At 41.5% G+C, this 24,673-nt stretch overlaps 1 protein-coding gene and 1 long non-coding RNA gene across 3 annotated transcripts in view; one reads left to right on the top strand and one right to left on the bottom strand.

The window, feature by feature from the left end:
• LOC141991033 (uncharacterized) overlaps positions 1–1,573 on the top strand; it is an 83,349-nt gene extending 81,776 nt beyond the window's left edge. Inside the window, exon 3 of one of the 2 annotated variants that reach the window (XR_012640318.1) lies at positions 1,491–1,573. This is a non-coding gene — a long non-coding RNA (uncharacterized LOC141991033). The remainder of the gene's footprint in view (positions 1–1,490) is intronic. The other variant, XR_012640319.1, reaches the window with a different exon arrangement.
• Positions 1–24,673, bottom strand: part of RNLS (renalase, FAD dependent amine oxidase) — a 142,128-nt gene that overhangs the window by 45,809 nt on the left and 71,646 nt on the right. The gene's annotated exons all lie outside the window — the stretch shown is intronic.

The raw sequence follows: 24,673 nt of genomic DNA on the forward strand, positions 1-24,673 counted from the left end.
TCAGGAAAATGTGTCCAGTTTTTAACTAATTTTAATGTGATGTTGCACGTCCTGCACTTGGATGGGCTAATCAGGAATGTAAAAAAGTAACTGATGTGCCTCGGTGCCCATTAGAGTTCCCAAACACTGGACTGGGACATCCCACTAAGGAGCACAGGTTTGAACAAATGAGAGGTCTTATGTAACATTTTATTTCTGAAGCTGTATACTTTCCCGATGCTTATTCAGGCAACAAAACATGCAGATTTTTTGTTTTTCTTCAACAGATTGGTTTAAGAAGATTTTATTGGCAGTGTCTGACTTACCGTACAGGGGCAATGAATCTAAACTAGTTAATTAGATACAAATTGCTTGGCCTACCGGCAATATTTTTAGACTGCTGCTGATTGCTATTTTAATTTCAAAAGGAAACTCTGTGGTTAAACCGTAACACAGGTATTTTTAGCATGAAGATCATGTTAACAGATTTGAACAAAACAGAACCAGTGGTACATGCAGCTCTGCTTAGTACTGGGACATGCCATATATAGTCTTACATTTCCTCACCAAATGCTACTGTACCTTTATTTGGGACATCAGTTATTTAAAATGGCACATTATTGCGACATCCATACAATGAAGTCAGCTTGGATGACAACGATGTCTTCCTTTGTGAGTTTTTAGATGCATTTTATGTTTTCCTACAGAACAATTAAAAGCTACTTTTTAAGAGGCCACCAGTTTGGTGGTCATAAAGGACGGACTCTTCAGGCAACAACCCATTTGTTAATCATTAAGGTTTTTTTAAGCTGACGCTGCGAAATGATGCTGGCCTTCTGCCACTGCACTGACCATTTCAAGCTGCAGACTGTTTTACTGTTTCTCTACTTGCGTAGGTGGTAGCAAAGGTTATGAGAAAGACATCATTTGCTAGTTATGTTTCCTTATCAAATGTCTTCAGGGTTTAAAAGGCAGCACTGTACTTAAATGCAGTTGCATTAACGTTTGCAAAGTAATGGCAATTAAAAACATTATATTTTTAATATGCAGAGTTTCCATTTGGGTAATATATTTAAGACTGCAACATAACATTTAGATACAGGATGACAATTTACTATTAGTGAGTGCCATGTCTAAATCACTGCAGCCCAGAATGGTTTGCTATAAACTTTATTACCTAAAGTTTGTGATACGTGGAAGATTTGAAAAAGGCATATTTATTAAGTTATATACTCAAATGGCGGGGGGCAAGGTATTAAAAAGAATGACAATACAATGAGTTTTATGATGTTCCTAATGGGTTTTGACAGGTATTAGGTTTGTACACACATTCCATACATCGTATTGACAAATTTAATACACGTTTACTCTGTTATAAGACACTCCAGTCCTTTTACATAAAAGAATTTACATTACCTGGCTATAACATAACATGATCTGCTAATGTCAATCTTTACTGTAAAGGAGATGAAACTGCTACACTCTAAAACTGTTTTCTTTCTCTTTGGTAGAAAGGGAAACCTTAGACTGAAAACTCTGCAGACTGAAAATATACCATACTGCCTCCTCCTGGAGGAAGGGCAGGTGATAGCATGAAAGAGATTGGAAGATGGTCTGTCAATCCCACAGGCTGGAGATCCATGGGGAACTGTGGCCTGAATCTAATGGATCTTTGCCTTACACATGAAGTGCTCCCCATACCGTTTCCCAACATTGGCAATCTAGTTTGTTCAGTTTCTATGCTGCTAGTAGCCCTTCTGGTGGCTTTTATATAATTCTGTCCCATCCAATGGAGGATGAAGCTATAGAGCAAGTTAATGTTGACCCTGCTAATAGAAACTTAAGCAGCTGTTTCCCACTAAGTGACAATGGGTTTTTGTTGGAGCATGTGCCCCAAGTCCCTGACTCCACTCTCTAGGCCAGGTCCTATACCCTCCCCTCAAAATTCAGCTGGAGCTCTGCTCACTTTTTTGTTGTTGTTGTTGCAAAGAGGCAGGCGGGAGCTATGAGAGCGGGGAAGCATACTACCTTTTTCTCCCATTCTCTGCCCCACCCCAATTGTAAAACTAACCAAGAATTGCTGCTCCCTGTCACACCATACAGGGGAAAATATAGCACTTACTTTCTCCAATAATGAGATGAACATGCCTTCAGCTTTTCTGTCTTTTTAAAGAAATAACATTTTTTTGGAGATTTTTTGTTGTTGTTTGAATTTCACAAACACCTACAACATTTCAAAACAGTAGTTTAGAGTTGCATTCTGCGTGATGCAAAGTTGAGAGACACCATTCCAGTCTCTTCAGTCTGGGTATGTAGCCAATATTTAATCTTTGTAGGACTACTGTATACACTTATATTAAATACAGAAATCTGGTACTTATTTAGGTGAGAACAATCATGTCCTTGGTTAACTTGAAAGTGTTTTTTAGCAGCCGTGCAATATAACGTTACACCCTGATTTCAAATTTGGTTTAGGTCTCATTAGAAAAAGCCCTTAAGAGTTTCTTTTTTAAAAGATTTTCATAAGAAGTCTGCTCATTCACATAATTGTACCCTTCCCATGTGTATATCCTAAATCCTTTAATCCATTCTATAATGTTAAAATGTCTAACAACAATTTTTCCTTTAATAAAAATTGAATATACTTTGCAGTATTTGGTTTTAATATATGCTGCATAAATCAGCATGTAGCCTAATGCTGTTCAGTGGAAATTATTTTAATTCTTGGCATGTTATTGAGAAAGTGGAACAAGGACTTTAGGTATTAAATTTCATTTTTAAAGGCAGGGTTTTATTTAAAGACTTAACTCACTTTTGTTAAATCTTAATAAAAATATCATCCGGCAATATTTTTATTAAATTGTAACATTTAGTCAGGTTAATTGGTAACTGTATATTTTAAATGAAAATAAACCAGATTGGTCGTCATGTTTGAGAGCCATATTGTGTTCTATAGGGGCTGAAAACCCAAAAGGAACACAACCACGCTATGACTGGCACACTCACAGTGGATTACTGCTTTGTGGGTGAAATTCACTCCAGTGCAAAGGTCTCACACACAAAGGCAGCGGTTGGCACCACCATGTTGCGCAACAGACACTTGACAAAATTACCGTACTTAGTGATGAACGTGGGGCGGGGGGGAATCATTCAGTCGTTCAACGTTTCTTGAAAAGTTAGCACAGACCTCAAAATTTTTACTATGGACACCTTGCTGACCCCTGCACAAAGAAGCAGATCCTTGGGTCATGTCAACTGTCCATAGTTCCATTAGTCAATGGAGCTATAATAATTAAGAGTTGAGGATCTGTGCCAGAGCCTTCTATACCATTTTAGGTACACTGTAATGTACCATACTCTGAATGAGAATTTTCCTGTAGTTTAGCACATCTGCAGGTTTATGCTCTTTTTGGAGATCACCATTGTTCAAAATTAAGTAAATCTTAGTTTAAAATGGGAGTTCACAGAGAAGCAGGCCCATTGGGTCAATGGGATCTGAAGTTTATAAATCTGAAGACACAGGCCATATGAGCAACTTTGCAGGGGCCACTGCAAACATTTCCTTAAGGTTGCATCACCATCTACACAGAGGAAGAAAAAAACATGGAGAGGTGATTTAACATGGGAGTTTCCATCAGATTTTCTGGGTGGTGGGAGGTTGTTTCATTGCACAGCAGACAGGAGTAGGACTCACCAATCCCGCTGATTCCTCAGATCTAAAGGGGTTTTCAGTAGCTCTCAGGGCATCCATGGAGGGTAGGGAGATACACAGAGCCCCAGGAAACTGGCTAACTAATAAATGCTAGGTAAAAGGCCAACTGAGGATACTTCATATATAATTTTGTAAATGACAGGGAACATACAAGACTTGCTTTTCATAACTCTGATTACTTTGTACAGTTTTATCTGACAGTAGGCACAGCTTGTAATGACACCTGTAGTTAAGGTTGACTTACACTTTCCATCATAAAACCCTGTTTTCACTTATCATTTATAACCTTAGTTCCCATTGAAATCACTGGGAGCTGCAAGTGCTCAGCACCTTTGAAAACCAGGCCACTTCTCTTTAGGTGCCTAAATGTGGACTTAAGAGCCTAACTGTAGGCATTTAGGTTTGGAAATGCTGATTAATAATAAAGTCACCTTTTTCTTTCATGGACATATTAATTACTCCCAATTCATACGATGCACTTTTTGTGTCAACTTGGGCCACTTTTATTTCCTGCCTCAGAGTGGACAGCTCTAGATCTGAGTCCTTTCACTGTTCATGCTAAGATGTGAAAGCACATTGCTTATATAATCTTAATTATAAAACGCTTAGCAAATCACTTTTGCATCTGCTGTAGCATGACTCAAGCTGAACAACAAAATGAGGTTTTTTTCCAGGCATGATGTGACGCCAGTAGAAATGGCTCTGAGAGCTTTCAAAGCCATAAATAGAAGAACGTTGGCTTATCTGGCAATTTTTTGTCTCTGATAAGATATTCTTACTGATGATCCTGACTTATGAGTTGCAAATCCTCACTTGTTGTGATCGAGGCACCTCAAGGTACAGTGCAGAAGATGGGCCACTTGGAGGCCTTCCCATAGATTCTCTCTTCAGAATAAGATCTTCCAAAGCTTTTTTTATTGTTAACAACAACTTGGTTGTACATCATACTATAGTGCTAGTAACATATGCTCGTGTCATGGGGATCCTTGCCTAGAATGCCATCCTGTGGCAGAACAGGTGCACCTGCCTCAGTTTCCCTTTCTTCTGGTCCCCAGTAACTCCATCCAGGCTTTCTCTTGATTCAGTAATACCCCCTTGGGGGACAGTTTATTACAAAAACATAATTCAACCAAGCCATAACAAAAGTATCCAAACATAGTCCATTTCTCACCACCAGTGTATCTAGTCCTTAAAACCCCACATGCTTTAATCTGTTGACATAGCACATACCATACTCCAGAGCCTGCCGTCACACATGGGCTTTTCTTCAGCCTGCATGTGTCCTTTTATCAAGACAACCACCCTAGCTCTCCCAGCTGGAGTGCAATCCCATTCCTGCCAGCAGGCACCCTCCCCACCCCCGCCACCACAGCTTCTCCGCTGGGAGCTCATCTTCATCAGAGGAGCATTCCTCACTCTCCCTGGCTCTCAGCCCTCTGGCTCCAGCTATCCAGCATGGAGATGTCAGAGGGCAAGTCCCTCCACTGCTCCCCTGCTTTCAGCCCTCTCTGGCCCTTTGCTCTCTGGCATTGAAGGCAGCAGGCAACTCCCTTTGGTGCTCTTTGGCCTTCAGCCCTCTGGCCCTGACTCTCTGGCTTGCAGTGATCAGCCAGAAAACCCCCTTTAGCTGCTATTGCCTTCAGTCTTCACCCAGGAACCACCTACAGCTTCCTTCAGGGCCCTCCTCTAGTCTGCTTGCCTCTGGCACCTCTGACCTGCCAATATCTCATTCCCAGGCAGCTCTCATCTGCCCTTTTCCTGACTAACCTAGGGAGCTCTCTCTTCCCTATTTCTGACTGACTCCAACTCATCAAGTATGTCATTTATATGGCCCAATTAGGAAGCAGTTGATGAGTCACAGGTTCACTGGCTTCTTCCCTCTTAAAGGGCCAGTGCTACCTTGTGACACCATGGAATTATAACCTTCAGATTGATCTGTAACTAGCACTATAAAAATGTCAGATTAAACAAATAACTACGGTAGAGAGTACATATGCAAATCAGGAGGGGATGGATGGATCAATCACGGGAAATGCCTTTTTGATACAAGAAAAATTGGCCCATTTTCTCTTTTATAGAACTCAGAGGATATAGACAGAAGAGAAAAAAATAAGGGGTATGGATGGCAATATAAATACCACAAAGGTACAAAGAACTTATTTATCACCTCTTCAGAGTTTCTTATGTTTCTCAGTATTTTCCATTCAGCCAGCCATGCCACTAAATTCAGGACTCACTGGATTCTGTTCCTTGCACAGTCCCTGGGATAGCAGATCCACCTAAATAGTTAGTCAAATGGGGTAAAGCACCAATATATGAAATTACTATGAAATTACTATGGCCTCCTAGGCTGTACAGGCATGAATGACCTTGGACAACAATTGTACTGGGTGGGGGAGACCTTGAGAGATTGAATTGTGAGATAATGCATTATTTGCAGCTTCTTAGAGATGCTTCTCTGGCTCTCTCAAGTAGAATATTGGAATCCTGTGGCTTTCTGGCATCATGAAGGCATCTATTTTTGAATGTCCAAACTTCTGTGTTAATTCCTTGAAGAATTCATAGATTCCAAGGACAGAAGGGACCACTGTGATCATCTAGTCTGACCTCCTGCATAACACAGACCATTGATAGATCTTGCTCCTCCATACTGGCCCTCATAATGCATCCACTATCATTTCAGTTCTTCACCACCACTCAGTTATATCTTCATTCCATCAATATTTATTTTCTAAAGAATCAGTAATGCACAACACACAACAGAAGAGGCTGTATCCTGCACCAAAGAATAGTGCATGGTACCGTGAAATGTATAAAGAGCTTTATGTTTATCTTGAAGGTATTCTTCTTTTTATTTTCATCAGCCCAGATCCCAATTTGTCATGTTCATCTGCTTGCATTGATTTTTCAAAACTATGCTAGATTCTTCCTGACCATTTTATTTTGTTTTTGTTTTGCTTGGTATCATAGCCATATGGAATCACGCAAATGGTTTAGATGCGTGAGAGTTTCTTTCTCTTCCAAAAACTATATTTTCCACTGAAGAATTCTCTTAAGTTTAACAATGCAGCTCATATTACGCAAAATACCTATTTATGATCAAACAACATTCAATAGCCATTGACTGTAGCCCTCAAAAAGGAAAAATGGGGAACAGAACAAATCATCATGCTCTATAAAGAGAAATGGGATCACTATGGCAGAACATGAAGGACATCTCTTATTCTCCATCTATTTCTTTTAAACAATATCTTGAATAGGTTGCACTAGACCACAAAACATCTCTTCAGTTAGGGTTAATGAATCATGGCAAAAGCAGGAAGTTTAGGTAGCAGAAGCTAATCTGCCACCCATTCTGTTCTCCTGACATCCATTAAGAAGTGACTGGAATAATATACACAAAAGTCTTTCCACCCAACATATATCCCTCCCCTAGTCCATTTTCCCTGCACCAGCTGGGTTAACTGAATCACTGAACCTATTAGTTACAGAAAATAGTTCTCACTAGTTATTTCAGGGTGTGTCTGCAAGGGGGATTAATGCATAGATTGTTGATGTGTGTTAGGTAACTCGCGAGTTATACTGATAGCATGCACAGAGACACCGTTCTGTTTTCAATACACATCACATGAACACACAGCAGCAGTTTGCTGTCGACTGAGGGCAGAGTTCTCGGAGGGTATCCCCTGGGCCTTTGCTTCACTGCTGAGCAGCATGCATGTGGGGATTGTTTTAGCAGTGAATTGTGGAAAGCCAAGTGGGTTCAAATATTTTTTTAAAAATCCCATGTTTTCGCTGTCTCCATCCCGTACTTCCTTTCTGGGAGGTCTTGTGGCATTTCAAATTGCTGTCAGCCAACAATGGACCCAACAATGTTCCACACCACTATCATGACAGGTGCAAATACACATGGGCTACTCGGGCTGTACCACAGCACTCCAATCCAGATGAATTCGGCACTGGACTTCTGCCATTGCACCACTGAAAAGGAGATGTGGGAGTAAGAGAATATTCTCTGGCAGCAGCAGCTTCTCTGGCAGCAGGAGGATACTCTGCAGTGGTGGCAGCAGGATGAGGTGGAAGAATCATAGGACACTGAGCTGTTCCTGGATTAACTACACGACATTCAGTGCCATTTCTGGGCCCACGAAACCAGCATGGATTGGTGGGAGAGGATCATTTTGAAGAGCTGAGGTGACCAGCAGTGATGATGGAACTTCAGAATGATGAAGTGTGTATGTACATAAAGCTCCTTATGTGCTTTTCTGAGATCTGTTCAGAACTGACTCCAGAGCTTCAGTGACAGTATTCCAATATGTGGTGCTCCATACCCATGGAGAAACAGCCTGCCGTTGCCATCTGGAAGCTGGCCATTTCAGAATGTTGCCATCTGTAGCCAACCAATTAGGCATGGTGAGATCAACCATTGGAGTCATTCTTATTGCAGGTCTGCTATGCCATTGAAAAGGTGCTATTTAGCAAGGTCATGAAGCTGGGTAATGCTCAGGAGACTAATGATAGCTTTCCACACATCAGGTTCCCAAACTTCATTAGGGCAACTGATGGAACTCCCCAGAGCACAGAATTTATAAACAGAAAGGGGCATTTCTCTATGGTGCTCCAAGGAATGATTGAACACCGCAGCAGTTTTACAGACATAAGGGACCCTGATGCTAGGATCTTTCTGATCTCAGTACTATTTAAATTAATGGAGAAAGGACTGTTCACCCTCAGGACCAATGTGGACATTACTGGTGTGGTGGCTGGTCCAGTTATTCAGGTAGACACGGCTTACCTGCTCATGTGCTGGCTAATGAAGCCATATACAGGCCACATGGACAGAAGAAAGGACCGCTTTAACTATCGCCTGAATAGGTGTAAAATGGTAGTCAAGTGTGCATTGGCTGTTTGAAAGGCAGATGGCTCTGCTTCTGTAATAGCAGAAAAAAGTTCCAACCATTATAGCTCTGTGCTGTGTTTTACACAACATTTGTGAGAACAATCAGGAAAGCCCTACTGATGGGTGAGAGGCTGAGGTGCAGAGACTTGCTCGGAGGTTCAACCAGCCAACAAGGCATCCTATAGAGAACACAGACACCCAGGGGAATGCTGTCAAGGTGTTTATTGTTCATATTTTGAGTCTCCTGCCTGAACATGTTAGCTTGTGGAGTGTGTGTTGGGATGCAGTCATTGCAAGCACCGTCTAGTGTGTGTGGGTGGTTGAAGTTTAACGTTCCTTATGTGCTTTTTGCAAAACCCTATCAATTATTTCAGCTTTGTTCAAGGAGTTTGTGTTACATCTATTATGAGTCATCGTCACATTTATTGGAAATGGTTTTATTATGAAAGGACAGTAAAAAACAATGATAAAGTTTTAAATGAAACTACTGGAAAATAATATCTTTGTATCTGGAAATGCATGTAACTAACCAATCTTCTTAAGTAACCAACTACACACAAACCTTTTAATTTCTACAACAGAGCAAACAAAACTCAAAATGCAACAGTAAAAAATTTCAAACAGAACAATTTAGGATGGGGCAGGTACATTAAATTAAAGGCAAGTATCCACCTTGCCTCTGGATCTTCTTGCCTGCATGGGTTCTTAGGTGTGACTTTACCTCCCTGTTTCTGACAGTGTGAAGCATCAGATGCTTCAGAGACCATGAACAGAACAGAGCAATGTTGAATGATCTATCCCCTGTAGACCAGTCCCATCTTTTGGCAGTTGGAGATTAGGAGTACTTGGAGCAAGAGGTTGCATTCTTGATCATCTTGGCTAACAGCTATTGATGGACCTATCCTCCATGAATTTCTTTAATTCTTTTTTGAACCCAGTTGTACTTTTGGCTTTCACAACATCCCATGGCAACGAGTTCCCAGGTTGACTGTGTGTTATGTGAAGAACTGCCTTATATTTGTTTTAAACCTACTGCTTATTAACTTAACTAGGGGGTCACCCAGTGCTTGTGTTATGTGAAAGGGATAAATAATTCTTATTCACTTTCTATATACCACTCATGATTTTATAGACCCCTTTCATATCCCCCCTTACTTGTCTCTCTCCTAAACTGAACAGTCCCAGGTTTTTAATCTCTCCTGGTATGAAAGCTGTTTCATATCCCTAATCATTTTTGTTGCCCTTCTCTGTACATTTTCCAGTTCTAATATATCTTTTCTGAGACGAGGTGACCAGAACTGCTTGCAGTATTGAAGTTGTGCGTATACCATAGATAGTGGCATTATGATATTTTCTGTCTTATTCTCTAGCACTTTCCTAATGGTTCCTAATATTCTGTTAGCTTTTTTGACTGCCGCTGCATGTTCAGTGGATGTTTTCAGGAAACTGCCCATGATGACTCCAAGATCTCTTTCTTCAGTGGTAACAGCTAATTTTGTCTCCATCATTTTGTATGTAGAGCTCGATTATTTTTTTTCAGTGTGCATTACTTTGCACTTATCAACATTGAATTTCATCTGCCAATTTGTCATCCAGTTTAGTGAGATACCTTTGTAACTTTTAGTAGTCAGCTTTGGTCTTAGCTATCGGCTGAGTAATTTTGTATTGTCTGCAAGTGTTGCCACCTCACCGTTCACCCCCTTTTCCAGGTCATTTATAAATCTGCTGAACAGCACAGGTCCCAGTACAGATTCTTGGGGGATCCTGCTATTTACCTCTCTCCATTGTGAAAATTGACCATTTATTCCTACCCTTCCTATCTTTTGACCAATTACTGATCCATGACAGGACCGTTCCTCTTATTCCATGACTCCTTACTTTGCTTAAGAGCCTCTGGTGAGTGACCTTGTCAAAAGTACAAGTACACTATTGACTGGATCACCCGTGTCCACATACATGTTGACTCCCTCAAAAAATTCTAATGAGTTGGTGAAGCATGATTTCCCTTTACAAAAGCCGTGTTGACTCTTCCCCAACATTTTGTGTTTATTTATATATGTGCCTGAATACTTTGATCTTTACTACAGTTTCAATCAATCTGCCTGGTGCTGAAGTTAGGCTTACTGGGATGTATTTGCCAGGATTGCCTCTGAAGCCTTTTTTCAAAATAGGTATTACATTAAGTACACTCCAGTCATCTGGTACAGAGGCTATTTTAAGCAATAAGTTATATACCACAGTTAGCAGTTCTACAATTTCATATCTGAATTCCCACAGAGCTCTTGGGTGAATACCATCTGGTCCTGGTGACTTCTTATTGTTTAACTTATCAATTTGTTCCAAAACCTCCTCTATTCACACCTGAACCTGAGACAGTTCCTCAGATTTGTTACCTAAAAAGAATAACTCGGATGTGGGGATCTCCCCCATAACCTCTGCAGTGAAGTCTGATGCTAAGAATTCATTTAGCTTCTCTGCAATGGCTGTGTCTTCCTTGAGTGCTCCTTTAGCACCTTGATCATCCAGTGGTTCCACTGACTGTTTGGCAGGCTTCCTGCTTCTGAAGTATTTTTTTATTTTTAAATTGCTGTTAATTTTTGTGTCCTTATATAGTTGTTCTTCAAATTCTTTCTTGGCCTGCCTTATTATTCTTTTACACTTCACTTGCCACAGTGTATGCTCCTTTCTAGTTTCTTCACTAGGATTTGACTTCCAGTTTTTAAAGGATTTTTTTTCTTTAACCAACTTTTTTACTCTGTTTAGCCAGGGAGGCATTTGTTTTGGTCTTCTTATGGCTAGTTTTTTATACTTCGGGTATACATTTAGTTTGAGCCTCTATTATGGTGTTTTTAAATAAGCTCCATGCAGTTTGCAGGCATTTCACCCTTGTGACTGTTCCTTTTAATTTCCATTTAACTAGCAGCCTCATTTTTGTGCAGTTCCTATTTTTTAAATTAAATGCTACTATGGTGGGTTCCTTTGGCATTTTTCTTCTTACAATGACGTTACATTTAATTAGATTATGGTCGCTATTGCGGAGTTGTAAATCTATATTCACTTCTTCGACCTGATCCTGTGCTCTGTTTAGGACTAAATCAAGCAATATTGTTTGTGGTCTTGACCGGCATGCAATGTACACGTATACCTCATGTAAACTACGAAAAACTAATCAAATTTCTTTTCCTGTAAGCACTGTCTCAATAAATTGAATTTTGCACAGATGAATGCCTTCATTATTAGAATCTGCTGGTGAGGGGTGGGGTGGGGCACAGACTGTGACTGGGCCATGTTGGCAGTGCCATTTTGAAATAGCAAAAAGGGTGAGCGGGAGGGAGGCGGGAGCTCCTAGCTCACATCCACCACCAGTCATAATAGATAATAAATTATGAACATAGGTACTTGCATAGGTCAAAGTTCTCTCCAGGGGTTCTGACTCTTTGGTCCTGGCCTTGGTTTCTGTCAGGCTCAGCCAATGCAGAGCAGGAATAGGGCATCCACTGTATCAGGGCAGGACTGGACCTGGCTTTGTAGCTTGGTTGTGGTAAGGTTCCTGAGTCTCAAAAAGATTCTGTCTCTCAGGGGGCAGCTCCTTTCCAGCATCCTCCTGATCATCCTCTGATTGTCTTCAGAGAAACTATAGGCAGTAGGCTTCAGCAGTGTCCAGGATGGGTTGCACTGTATTTGTGCAGAATCATGTCCAATTAATCAAAAAAATGGAAAGGTCCGATGTTCCCTACCAGCTTGTTTCCTTTTATCCCTCATTTCAATGTACTTTCTCCTGAGCTGCTTGCTCTTTATCTCGCATTGGTCGGCATCCTAGTGATGACCCCTCAGGGACATCTGCTTGGCAAAGTCCACTAAACGGTCCTTATTCCTGTGGCTTGTCACAAGACCTTCTTGTACCAACACTTCTCCCCAGATGGCGATGAGATCCAGGGTTTTGGCATGGCTTCATGTTGCACAAGACATGTTGGGGGACTTATGGATTGAAATAGTGGCTGTACCGCCAAAATAATAATGGCCTGGGATCCAGGAGCAAATGGGCAAAACCTGGCTCCTTGCCACCTTTTAAACAGGGAGAAGAGCTGTCCTGGAAACTTGATACCAGAGCAAGGAGGGCATAAACTAAATGGACAGGTCAGTCACAGTCAATCTTCAGAGCACTGTGAGATAGCTGTTAGAAGTATGCAAACAGTGGGGCACAGCAATTGTGTGCGCATGAGCCAAAGACCAAACTAGTTCAATTGAAAGCAAACCTAGTTGACTTTGCAACAGGATTCCAGAGTTCCTGATAAATGCAGTGTTAGTGCACAGTAATGAGTGTATGCAAATGTTATCAAACAGAATTAATTTGATTTGATCTGGTTTAAGACCCCTGTGTAGACAAGCCCTTAGTGGCCAAGAAGGCAGTCCTTGGGAATTAAATCTGTCCCTCCCACACACACACTTTGATTGGTAAAACTAGCTATCCAGTATAGGTCCGTGTGATGGGATGTCTGCCCCACACTGGTGGAGAAAGGGTTAAAAGCAGCCATGGGGAGGCTGGGCAGCAGACAGCCAATCAGAGAGTGGCTGCAATGAGCAGCCAATCAAGGCAGAGCAGGCCCATATACAAAGAGAGCTGTTGGGCAGAGGTGGCAGTTTCCTCTTGGGAGCCTAGGGACAAAGGACTGGGTCCCTGAAGGGCTGAGGGAACCGCCAGCACCCTGGACAGAGCAGTGCTGGGCCGGATCAGCGGAGCAAGAGGGAGCTCCAGCCTGACTGGCTGGAAAACTGAAGCCCTGATATAGGGGCAGAGAAGGTGCTAGGGCTCCGGGGAAGTGGCCCAGGGCAACAAATGGTGGGGGTTGAAGGAGACGCAGCACGTGGCTGCCGCCTAGAGGGTCCCTGGGTCGGAACCGGAGTAGTGGGTGAGCTCAGGTCTCCCCCCACCCTCGTACCCTTTTGCCACTGAAGGGAGTGGCCAGTGAAGGGCTGCAGTTTGCCACTGAGGCAAGTGGCAAGAACCTTGGGCTGCAGTTGGCCACGGAGGTGAGTAGCTGGACAGAGGACTGCTGTTCCCCAGGAAGTGGGGGAGACCGGAATGGGGCATGGCTGGAGGGCTGTGTCCTGAGGGACGCAGGTCCAGAGCAGAAGTGACGATGGTGATGAGACACCACCGGAAGGGGGCGCCCTGCAAAAAGATGGAGCTAAGTCCCAGAACGACCAGCAGGAGGCATCATGGTGGTGAGTTGGAACCATTACAGTCTGATGGAATAACTGGCATTAGGCAAGGGAAATATCTGGGATCAGATAGAAGTATTACATGATATCTTATTTTGGAGTCTTTATCTAACTTTATTGCCCAAGTAATCATTTTTATTCTGTTAATAACTGGCACAAGCTAGTTCTTTCTGATGCCAACATTTGCTTTGAGGGTGTCCTTACCATCAATGTGACATGCATCACTGCGATTTGTTCATATTTTGATAAATCAATAGCTGTCGATACATTTTATTTAATCTGGATTTTGCATTACTTTTTATTGAGATTATTTGTATTTTTAATCATCCCTTGACAGCAGGACATCTGGCTCTCTGCTTATCTCTGGGGTTCCAAATATGGATTTGTGCACATCTCAGTTGCTACCATTGGTGCCTCATGTTAACAAGTCTTGTATGTCTGCTGAATATGTAATGTACCCATCAGATACATTTTTGGTCCATGGCCAAAAGGTTTAAAATGAATGCACATACACATACAAAGCATTATGACTGAACACCAGGCTGCTATTAGTAACATTTTTGTTGTCGATACTTTCATGCTGATGGTGTGGTGTTGCCTTCTATTTTTATAGATCTTTTATATGAAGAAAGTGGGAGTACTGTGTAGCAGAGGCATCCTAGTCTAATGGAATTAGAACAGGGCTCAAACTGAGGAATTTCTGAGATCTAAGTCCTGTTCTGTCCTTTATTTGCAAATGTGGCCTTGGACAAAGCACTTAACCTTCCCAGGTCTCAGTTTTCTAATTGCTAAAATAGGGCTAATTACACTTACCTTTCTTGCAGTATTGTTGTGAGAATTATTCAGTGTTCAATAGCACTCTGAAGATGCCACAAAAGCAATAGGTGTTTTTATTAAAGTAGTCAAAGGTACGGTCAACAACTCCTAGAACATTAAAGCAGTGGACCTAGTCAGGGGGAGGTTTCCACCTTCCTTTGTTTCCTGTAGTAAAACAGCTGTAAATTTATATCCATATTTTTACTCATGAGGTGAAGTCATGTTAAATGGATGCTGGTTCACTGCATAATGATAGGAATATTAGTAGGCTGCTTTAGCCGTCTAAGAAGAATAGGTAATTTGCTTCTCAAGCAACCCTTACTTCTCTAGGGAAATGTTGGCTGTTTATCCATTCTATCAGCAATGTTCAGAAGAGCTTAAAACCTCTGGGATTTTTTTCTTCTTTTTTAATGTTTTGGGTAGAATTAAACTGCATGGTATAACAATGTACATAAAGAGCTTTGTTTCACTTTATATTCCTCTTTAGTTTAGTTTTGACTGAGTCTGACTCTACATTGTCTCACTCTTGCTGTATCATTTATTAGAACCACTTTTTCTAAATCTCTTATGCTGCAGTAAACCTGGCTCTATTTATTAGCACCCAAGAGAAGACTAATACATTGCTTGGCATGACGAGCCCCCATATACTTCCTTGGATGCTAATTTTGTTGAATTGGACTGAGAGAGAACACTGGCACTGTTACAGTTAATCACTCAGCATGTGACAAGTCACAGCTGAAGGCATAAAGACTGTGTGAACTATTTATTGAACAACGTGAACCATATTGAGTTTATGGTTTTTACAATACTCTGAATAGATATGGAAACTTGTTACTACAAAATATTTAGGTCACATACTTACAGGGCTAGTTGTATAGCTATAACTACATAACTATGAATATGGTTTTAATGTGTAGTGTTGTTAACATACAAAGAATAACTCGCTCTGCAGTGGGGAAGGAAACCAGCATGACAAGCTTTCACTGCCTGTACCAGGGGGAGCTAGGACCAAGAGAGAAGAAAGAAGCAGAGTGGTGCCAATCCCAGTAGAGTCAAACAGGAGTGGTACTACCTCCAAGGTTGGACACTGGCTGACTAGCCCTGTCATAAAGAGACAAGGGGCAAGAGAGGGAGCTGAACCTCAAGCAATTGGCTTCCCAGTTTGACAAATTTTGTCACGCAAGACGGCTTTATGATCTGTCAGATTATCTGAGACCCACATGAGATAGAGATTACATAACATAACATACCATACTTTCCAACATATACAAAGAAGAATATACAACAAACCTCATTTTAAATTTGAAAGCAAAGTCAAATTTTGATTATAAGAAAGCTATCTGTGATAAGTGAGGGAACGGCACTGACAACATGTAATTGCAATACTGACATGTTAATAAATATCTGTGGGAAGTCAGGGCAGAGAGAAGCACAGGACCAGATGCCGTTAGCAACTATGACAGAAAAATAAAGATCAATACCCAAGACTTTGTCCTAGTGCTCCCAGAACGAAGGTCCTGTGATCAGCATGTTCAGTATTTACACTCAATGATAGGCAAGAAGTTACTCACCTTGTGCAGTAATGATAGTTCTTCAAGATGTGTGTCCCTGTGGGTGCTCCACTGTAGGTGTGCTTGCATCTCTACACTACTGATTGGAGAACTTCGGTAGCAGTGTCAGATAGGGCCCGCACATGCATAGTCTCTCCTAGTGCTGTGCCGTGAGACTAGCCAGCACAGGGACTCTGGAATCTCTGATGTACAAAGGTCCCTGGCATGGTGGGATTCTGCCCGTACTGATGGTCTCGGAGTCAATGCCAGGGAGAATGGGGATCTTGCCCATACCAGTCACTCCAGTGGTGGATAAGGCGTCAGTGACGGTAGTGATTGACTCGCATACCAGCAGCACCTTTTTAGTAGAGTGCTTACTCCTGTCTCTTGGTGCAGATGACTTGGTGCCCATGTCCAACGGGTCTGTGGGCATGTCAGCAGTACCTGGTGCTTTGGGTCTCCATAAGCCATGGTTGTCGGACCTAGATGGTCTCTATGCCAAAGATACCAAGTGAGATGGAGATCGCTTACGGCTCACTGAGGACTTCACACTCTCTTCTTAGATGACTTGTGAGAGGAGTCAGCAACTGGTTTTTTCCCCACGGCCCTCCACATCTAAAGACTGTGGATTGAAGACTCACGTCTGCCAGCTGACTGGTGGCACAGGTCCTGGAAGGATTTGAGAGCTGCCTCTATGAAGATGATCTTCTGTTGGAGCTCTCTGTCCTTACAAGATCCACACTTTTTTGTTGGATGCGGCCTTCTCCTTGCAAGTGAAGCACTCCTTGAAGCCCGGTGAACTGGGCATACCTCTTTGTGGGGTAAGGTCCACAACGAGGAAGAAGAAGCAGGAAAAAAGATGTTTTTTTTCCCAAGGAGAAAGAAAAAAGGATAAAGAAAAAACTACAGCTATGCTAAGTTAAGAGAATAACTAAGTATCTAACTGTGAATAGAGTGATGATCCTAATGGACTGCGAGGAGCTCTGTCTCGAGCTAGGGGCGGTTGAGAAGGAACTGAGGGGGGTTAGCCAGTGCGTGCTGGCTAGCCTTGTGGCACAGCACAAGAAGAGACAATGCATGTGTGGGCCTAATGGACACTGCTACTGAAGTTCTCCTATCAGCAGCATAGAGACACAAGCACGCCCAGAAAGGAACATCAATAGGGACAATACTCAAAGAAGATTTATATTTCCTCACTCTCTGTTTGCAAAAGTTCATTCCATCAAAAGAAAATACATAAAAAAATTTGCTTGAACTTTAGGCATTCTGCCTTATCTTTCACTGCACAGTATTGCTTTGGACTTCATTGTTCCTTATTGCAGGAGCAAAAATACTCTTACACATTGCTCCATATGTCACAATACTGCTGCAGAAGTGAAGAACAATAATTAATACTAAGTTTCTGAAAATATGGGATGGGAGAGAAGAGCAAGAACTGAAGGGAAACTAGCATGGTTTTTCATGCTTGATTTTGAACTTTCATTTCATGGAAGAATTAACAGTTCATCCATATATTTTAACTTGTTAGTACGTATTGAGGCATTGAGAAAAGTTTCACATGCTTTTAACCCTGCCAATAAATAATGAAGAACGTCTCAATGCATTTTTTTTAAAAAACGTTACAAGAGAGTCTATCAATAACATTCAACCAAACCCACAAAGCTTGAGGTCAATGTCTAAATGTTAAGAGTCAGAGAAGGTACAGAAGTAAAGACAATGCAGACTGAATGCTGACACTCCATGCTTCACTCATAGCTTTGTGTTGAGATTAGGCCCTGCAGCATATTGCATATGCATTACCCACACCCTGAAGTTTTATCTTTAACTTCACTGGTTTTATGTTAAATCAGACCCTTAATGTTTATTTGAACCTATTTACCTAGTTTTGTTCTCACCACTGGGAAAAAGGACTGTGGTGGGTTCTACCCAGAGACCAAAATTTGGGTTTATAACCAAATACAGTAGAACCTCAGTTACGAACACCGCGGGAATGGAGATTGTTTGTAACTCTGAAATGTTTGTACCTCTGAACAAAATGTTATGGTTGTTCTTTTGAAAGTTTACAACTGAACATTGACTTAATACAGCTTTGAAACTTTACTATGCAGAAGAAAAATGCTGCTTTTAACATCTTAATTTAAACGAAACAAGAACAGAAACAATTTCCTTACCTTGTCAACTTTTTTTTTAAACTTTCCCTTTATTTTTTTAGTAGTTTACATTTAACACAGTACTGCATATTATTTCATAAAAGATTAGTGTTGGAAGAGACCTCTGGAGATCATCTAGTCCAACCCCCTGCTCAAACCAGGACCATCCCTAACTAAATCATCCCAGGCAGGGCTTTCTCAAGCCAGGCCTTAAAAACCTCTAAGAATAGAGAGTCCACCACCTCCCTAGGTAACCCATTCCAGTGCTTCACTACCCTGCTAGTGAAAAAAACAAACAAAAAGAGGAGTCCTTGTGGCACCTTAGAGACTAACAAATTTATTTGGACATTAGCTTTCATGGGCTAGAACCCACTTCATCAGATGTATGAAGTAAAAGATACAGGAGCAGGTATAAATACATGAAAGGATGTGGGTTGCTTTACCAAGTGTTAGGTCAGTCTAATGAGAAATCAGTTAACAGCAGGATACCAAGGGAGGAGAAATAACTTTTGAAGTGGTAAGAAAGTGGCCCATTTCAGACAGTTGACAAGAAGGTGTGAATAACAGTAGGGAGAAATTAGTATTGGGGAAATTAGGTTTTGTAATGACTCTTTCCATGTTGACTGTTCCTTATCACCTTCCTCTCCTCCAAGTGCTTCAAAATGGATTCCTTGAGGACCTGCGCCATGATTTTTCCGGGGACTGAGTGAGGCTGACCGGTCTGTAGTTTCCGGGATTCTCCTTCTTCCCTTTTTTAAAGATGGGCACTATATTTGCTTTTTTTCAAATCGTCTGGAAAAAAATTTGCTTTTTTTGGTGTGTCTGATGCTGACTGATTGTGTATTTCCAGTTCCAAATGAGGGGTGTGGTTTACCATCAGTTTGTAACTCTGGTGTTTGTAACTCTGAGGTTCTACTGTACTGACACCCTAGATGCAGATACAACTGCCCAAACTGGCAAAACACATGTTAACTCAACTTTGTTCAAATTAATTCAAGAATATTTACATCCTCCGGATATAAGGGATAAAGTTTAGGGGTAAATAAACTATATTCAAAGACAGATGATGTGAGGTCTCTTGGAGCTCAGAGAAATCCTCTTCTGACTACTCCAACCACTTCAATTAACAATCAGTTGACAGCCAATACAGTTAATGTCTTTCAGAAGGAAAAAAGAGAAGTCATATAGAACTGTTTTACTTATATCTCTGTTATAAGGTCCCTGGTCCCTGTGAGCAGAGCTGGGCCCAGCTCCCTTGAGTCAGAGTGAGCCCAATCCAGTAAATTAAAGGGAGCTGGGCTAAAACTGGGAAGCTGCCAGGAGTAGGAGATCCAGATATCTCTCCTGCTGCCTGAAACAAAGGAGTGAGTTAAAAGACTGTTTTTCCTGTTTCTTTACTTGCCTGTTTTAAGAAAATACACTGTCTTAAAGGAGACTGGGCCTGGTAGTGTGTGCTTGGAAGTGGGGGGGAAGCCCTGCCCTGCCCCCAAAGAAAGAGCATCAGAACCTGCACTTAAATTTGTAGATAAGTCTATCAACATACTAAGTAGTGAGGAAACACTGGAAGTTTCAAAAGATAGACAGGAAGAGAGTAAGACAGAAAGTGTGAAATAACTATAGTCAGAAAAGTGCAGACAGTATAAAGTAAAGAGATTCAGAATTTCTCACCTGATTCCAGCAGGAAACAACCAACTGCCAGTGTGAGTCAACAAGAGTCAGGCATTATCTTTATATGCACTATTTTAGCATAGCAGAGAAAACTGCCCCTGAAACCAAAGGAGCTTTGCAAGCCTTTAATTCCCGAAGAAGCCAATCTGAAACTTATTTATGATATTTATGACCAGACTTTGAGGGAGGACAGACCCCAAAATTAAGAAAGAGCAGAAGTAGACTTCCTCCCTCTGTCTCCAGGACATTTATACAATTTTGGTATCCTGATGGCTAGTATACACAGATTGCCAACTCTGAAGTGTAAGCACTACCCATGCACTTCAGTAAAATACCAGTTAGCCTTAAAATTTAGGTATGTTACCTCGCTTCTAGCTAAGAAGTAAATGCCTGCTTCTAACACACTCACACAAAATCTGGAACTTGATCTCACCTCTATAAATAGCTGCAGAGGGAGAGAGAAACACACGAACATTTGCACAGTTATTGTGGAGAGCAAATGCTTAGGAATGGAAAGCAAGAAAACAAAACCCCTAAGTTATCTAGATTTCCCAGTTTTTATTTGATCTTTGGGATAGGATCTCTCTTTTTTTATACACTAACTAGACCGTGTCAAGTACATTGGGACTAAATAAATAACGAATAACAATAATTAGTGACAGTCACTCCAAGTTTCTTAACCAGTAAAACAGACTTTACCTACTTTACTTAAATCTCTGAATTCTCCTCTTCAACAATTATAACCACTATTAGAATTGACTTAATACTGATTTCATTATACTGTATAATGTAAGCTATAGGATGCATTTTGGTTGATTTCTTGCATTTCAGTGCTTGTAACAACTTATCAGCCCTGACTTGTATTGTTTCACTCTTTTAAACATTCACTTTATTAATATTAAACGTGTACAGAAATTGAACATCCTAAACCCAATAATAAAATAGTATAATATGTTATCTAATTAAAGCATACGTTCCTTTACTTTCTGAAACTAGTATCTTTTCCCTCAAATTATAATTAAAGAACAAAACATACATAACAATTTATATATCCACTATGATAAGCAGAAGAAATGCCTATCTTTGGGGCTATAAACAACAGTATAGTGTTGTTGTACTATAGTAAAATATTTGGTAGAAAGCACACCACAAAATACTGCTTCAGTAGAAAATACATGATAAACCCAGTGGTGTACGAAGTAGAAGAAATAATAATGTGAACAGACTGATACAGGTGGGCACTGCAAGTAACAAAGTCCCTCTTACCTTTCCTCTGCAGATTGACCCCATATTTGCAGCCTAAACCCTGGATGCAGGTGTGGGTTTGTCATGGAGAAGGGTTTTGGTGGGAAAAGAGAAGATTGTGAAAAGGATGCTCACTCTTCTGTAACCATACTTTCAGATTGAAACTCTGGGACACATTACAGTAGAGCAGTGTTTCCCAAACCTGGGATACCGCTTGTGTGGGGAACCTGGGATACCGCTTGTGTGGGGAACTTGGGATACCGCTTGTTTGTTTACCTGCCGCGTCCGCAGGTTCGGCCGATCGCGGCTCCCACTGGCTGCGGTTCGCTGTGCCCAGCCAATGGGGGCTGCGGGAAGCGGTGGCCAGTATGTCCCTCGGCCCGCGCCACATCCCGCAGCCCCCATTGGCCTGCAGTGGCGAACCGCGGCCAGTGGGAGCCGCAATCGTCCGAACCTGCGGATGCGGCAGGTAAACAAACTGGCAGGGCCCACCAGGGGCCTTCCCCGCACAAGCGGTGTCCCAAGTTTGGGAAACACTGCAGTAAAGGATTTGGCAGGAAGAGAGAAAACAGTATTTATTAGTCTGTGACCCTTTCACTGTTTTCCCTGTACCCCCAGTCTCTTCATTCTCAGCCACTTTCTCTCCCAACCTTCATTTTAGCTCTTATCCTTCTACCTCCCCCACCCATGTCCCCTCACTCATGTACACCACCCTCACATTCATCAATTCACCCCCTGCCCATTAACGCTCCATGCTGCCAACATAACATAACCCCCCTCAAGTCAGAACTCCTCAAGTTCCTCTGACCTCCTCCCGTCAGCGGTCCCATAAAGCTCAACCCTCTCTGCTCACCTGACCATTCCAAATTTAGAACCTGCTCCCTCCCTTGGCTCATAATATCTACTTTCACCCCGACAGACTCAGAACCCAATGTTTCCTGCCCAACCTTCCTTCATTTCAGTATTGAGCATGTTCGTAAGTTAGGTACTGAGTCTCAGGAGGAGTTTAAGATATTGCATCTACAGATAATTACTGCTACATTTTTGTAACACTTAGATGTCTGTCTAGTTGATGAGCTTGTGTAGTGAGGCAGATTTCCAAATGCATAAAAGACACCAGCAAAATTACAGCTGGAATTATTTGCAGATATCAGAAATGAGGCTGAGTTGAAGCTGTTCTAAAATTTAGGGTCTTAATGTTTAATTTAATAGAAAATGTTAAAATAATGATTTTTCCACCCATTTCAGACTGTTGCCTAAACAATGCCTGGTGCAGGATCCACAATGGGCATGTCAAACTTGGAGTCAATAGGCTAAATTCAGACCTGGCATAAGCTTGTGTAACTACACTGAAGTCATCTGAGTTGCACCTGTTTATACCAGGCCTGAATTAGGCATAGGGACATATCCCCTCCGCCTTGCTGCTGTTGAGGGGTGGGTAGTGCCACTCAATCTTCAACTAGTTTTTAGGACTGGGAAAGGAGCAGTTAGAGGAGTGAAAGGGAAAGGGAGGAAGACACTGACCTATGGGCCAGAGGCTTTACAGATAGGGGCAAGGAACCCTGAAGTGGTCAGTTATGGAATAACCTGTGCATAGGAGAAGTTTCTGGTAATCCATTCACTTAGAAACTGGTTTATGCCTGATGTATTTATTCAAACTCTTGTTCCTTCCATCCCTGCTCTCACATAATTATCCATATGTGTCCAATCCTGCTATGCTCTTATACTTATTTTGTACTGCATTTTCCCCAGGAAATGTTAACATAACTGCTGTGGAGGAAAAGGTAGTATTTTTTAAAATAAAAAATGTTCACATATTCCTATTCACATATAAAAACCCACCACCCCCAGAGAAAAAAATTAATGCCTTTTTAAAAAACTTATTAAGGGAAAGTTACAATAAAATATTAACGTATTAGATTGTATATTACTTATTCAGGATCAGGTTTAAGCTTCTGGCTTGCTGACTGGGGAGCCCTCCTCTTCACCCTTGAAAGGGTGACCAAATTTTTAAATACCTATCTTTATTTTGGTGCTCTCTTGTGTATGTACATACTTGGTATGAAAGCTTTTCCATTATAAAGACAGTTCATATTTCCTTTTCCACAGGAGGAAGGCAGAATGTGCAAGAGAAAGTTGAGCTGCTAACAATAAAAAAAAATAATTAATTTGTCAGTCCTATTTAAAAGTGTAGGTGCATTACTGTAGCATTAAGTAAGCAGACCGGGGACCTCTAGGAAGCCCAGTATTTTGTCATAAGATGAATTTTTTACAATTTCCTCCCCAAACTATCTAATTCCTAGACACACAACCACATATGCAAGTATGTTTCCCTTTCCCACAACCCCTTCAATGGAGCACTTCCTAGTAGCAAAAATATGATGGATCTTAACTGGAGTCAAATGTCATCTATACAGTAATTTATATTAAATCATTATGAGCCAAAAAAACCTGAAGATATATATCCCATTTCCCACAGACAGACCCGCTCAAGCAGAATATTTGACTTTCAGTTTCATGGTCTGGGTTTTATTTCCATCCAAACTTTACATTGGTAGTGATGGGATTTTTTTATTTATTTAATTTATTTTTGATGAAGCTACAGGTTTCCTCTCCATATAGCTCATTAGTAAAGATAAAAGCAAAAGTGTGTGAGATAGTGAAAATGAGCTATCCAGCTCACTACAGTTTCCATATGAATGGCTTTGAGTTCAGTAATAGTATAAACATAGCCAATAGCAATAATTCTGGCCCAAAATAAGCAATATGAAAATGTTTCCACTAAAGCTTTTAAATTTCATTAGAATTCAAATAATATTGAAAGTTGGTTATTTAAACTTTTTGATGTGTGATGTGGGTTTAAAAACCTCACACTGGGCCTGAAGGGGTTAGTGACTGTATGCTCAATCAGCCTCTCCCAGCTACATCTGCAGTAGGCTTCAACCTGTTAAAAGGTCTGAAGCTGACTCAGTTTGGGGCTCACTGGGAAGGAGAGTAGATTCTGGCTCTTACTGAGCTGGAGGCAGATAACCACCCTGAAGAAAGGTAGGCAGCAACAGGGAGCCCAAGGCAGTTGTGAAGGAAAGCTGGAGGAAGTGGGTCTGCCCAGGTTTCTTTGTGCTGATGGAGAGGCCTGGAGGGAGCAGGAAGACTCCTGCAAGGTCAGGGACTGCCCTGCTAGGGCAGTAAAGAAATTCTTCTGCAGCAGAAGCAGCTGGGTGGCAGAAAGTGCTAAGAGGCTTCCCAGTGAACCTGGGGAAGAGGCCAAGGGAGAGACATGCCAATAGACAGTGAGCCCAGGAGACGACCAGGAAAACCCCAAGACTGATGGAGGTAGGAAGTGGTCTGTACAGACAGGCCTTGGCTGCTTATTAATGGGTACCTGCACTGGAACCCAAAGGAGAGGGAGGTTTTGGGCTTCTGTATCAGA

This window comes from Natator depressus, chromosome 7 (assembly GCF_965152275.1).
Source record: "Natator depressus isolate rNatDep1 chromosome 7, rNatDep2.hap1, whole genome shotgun sequence".
In the NCBI taxonomy this organism is placed as follows: Eukaryota; Metazoa; Chordata; order Testudines; family Cheloniidae; genus Natator; species Natator depressus.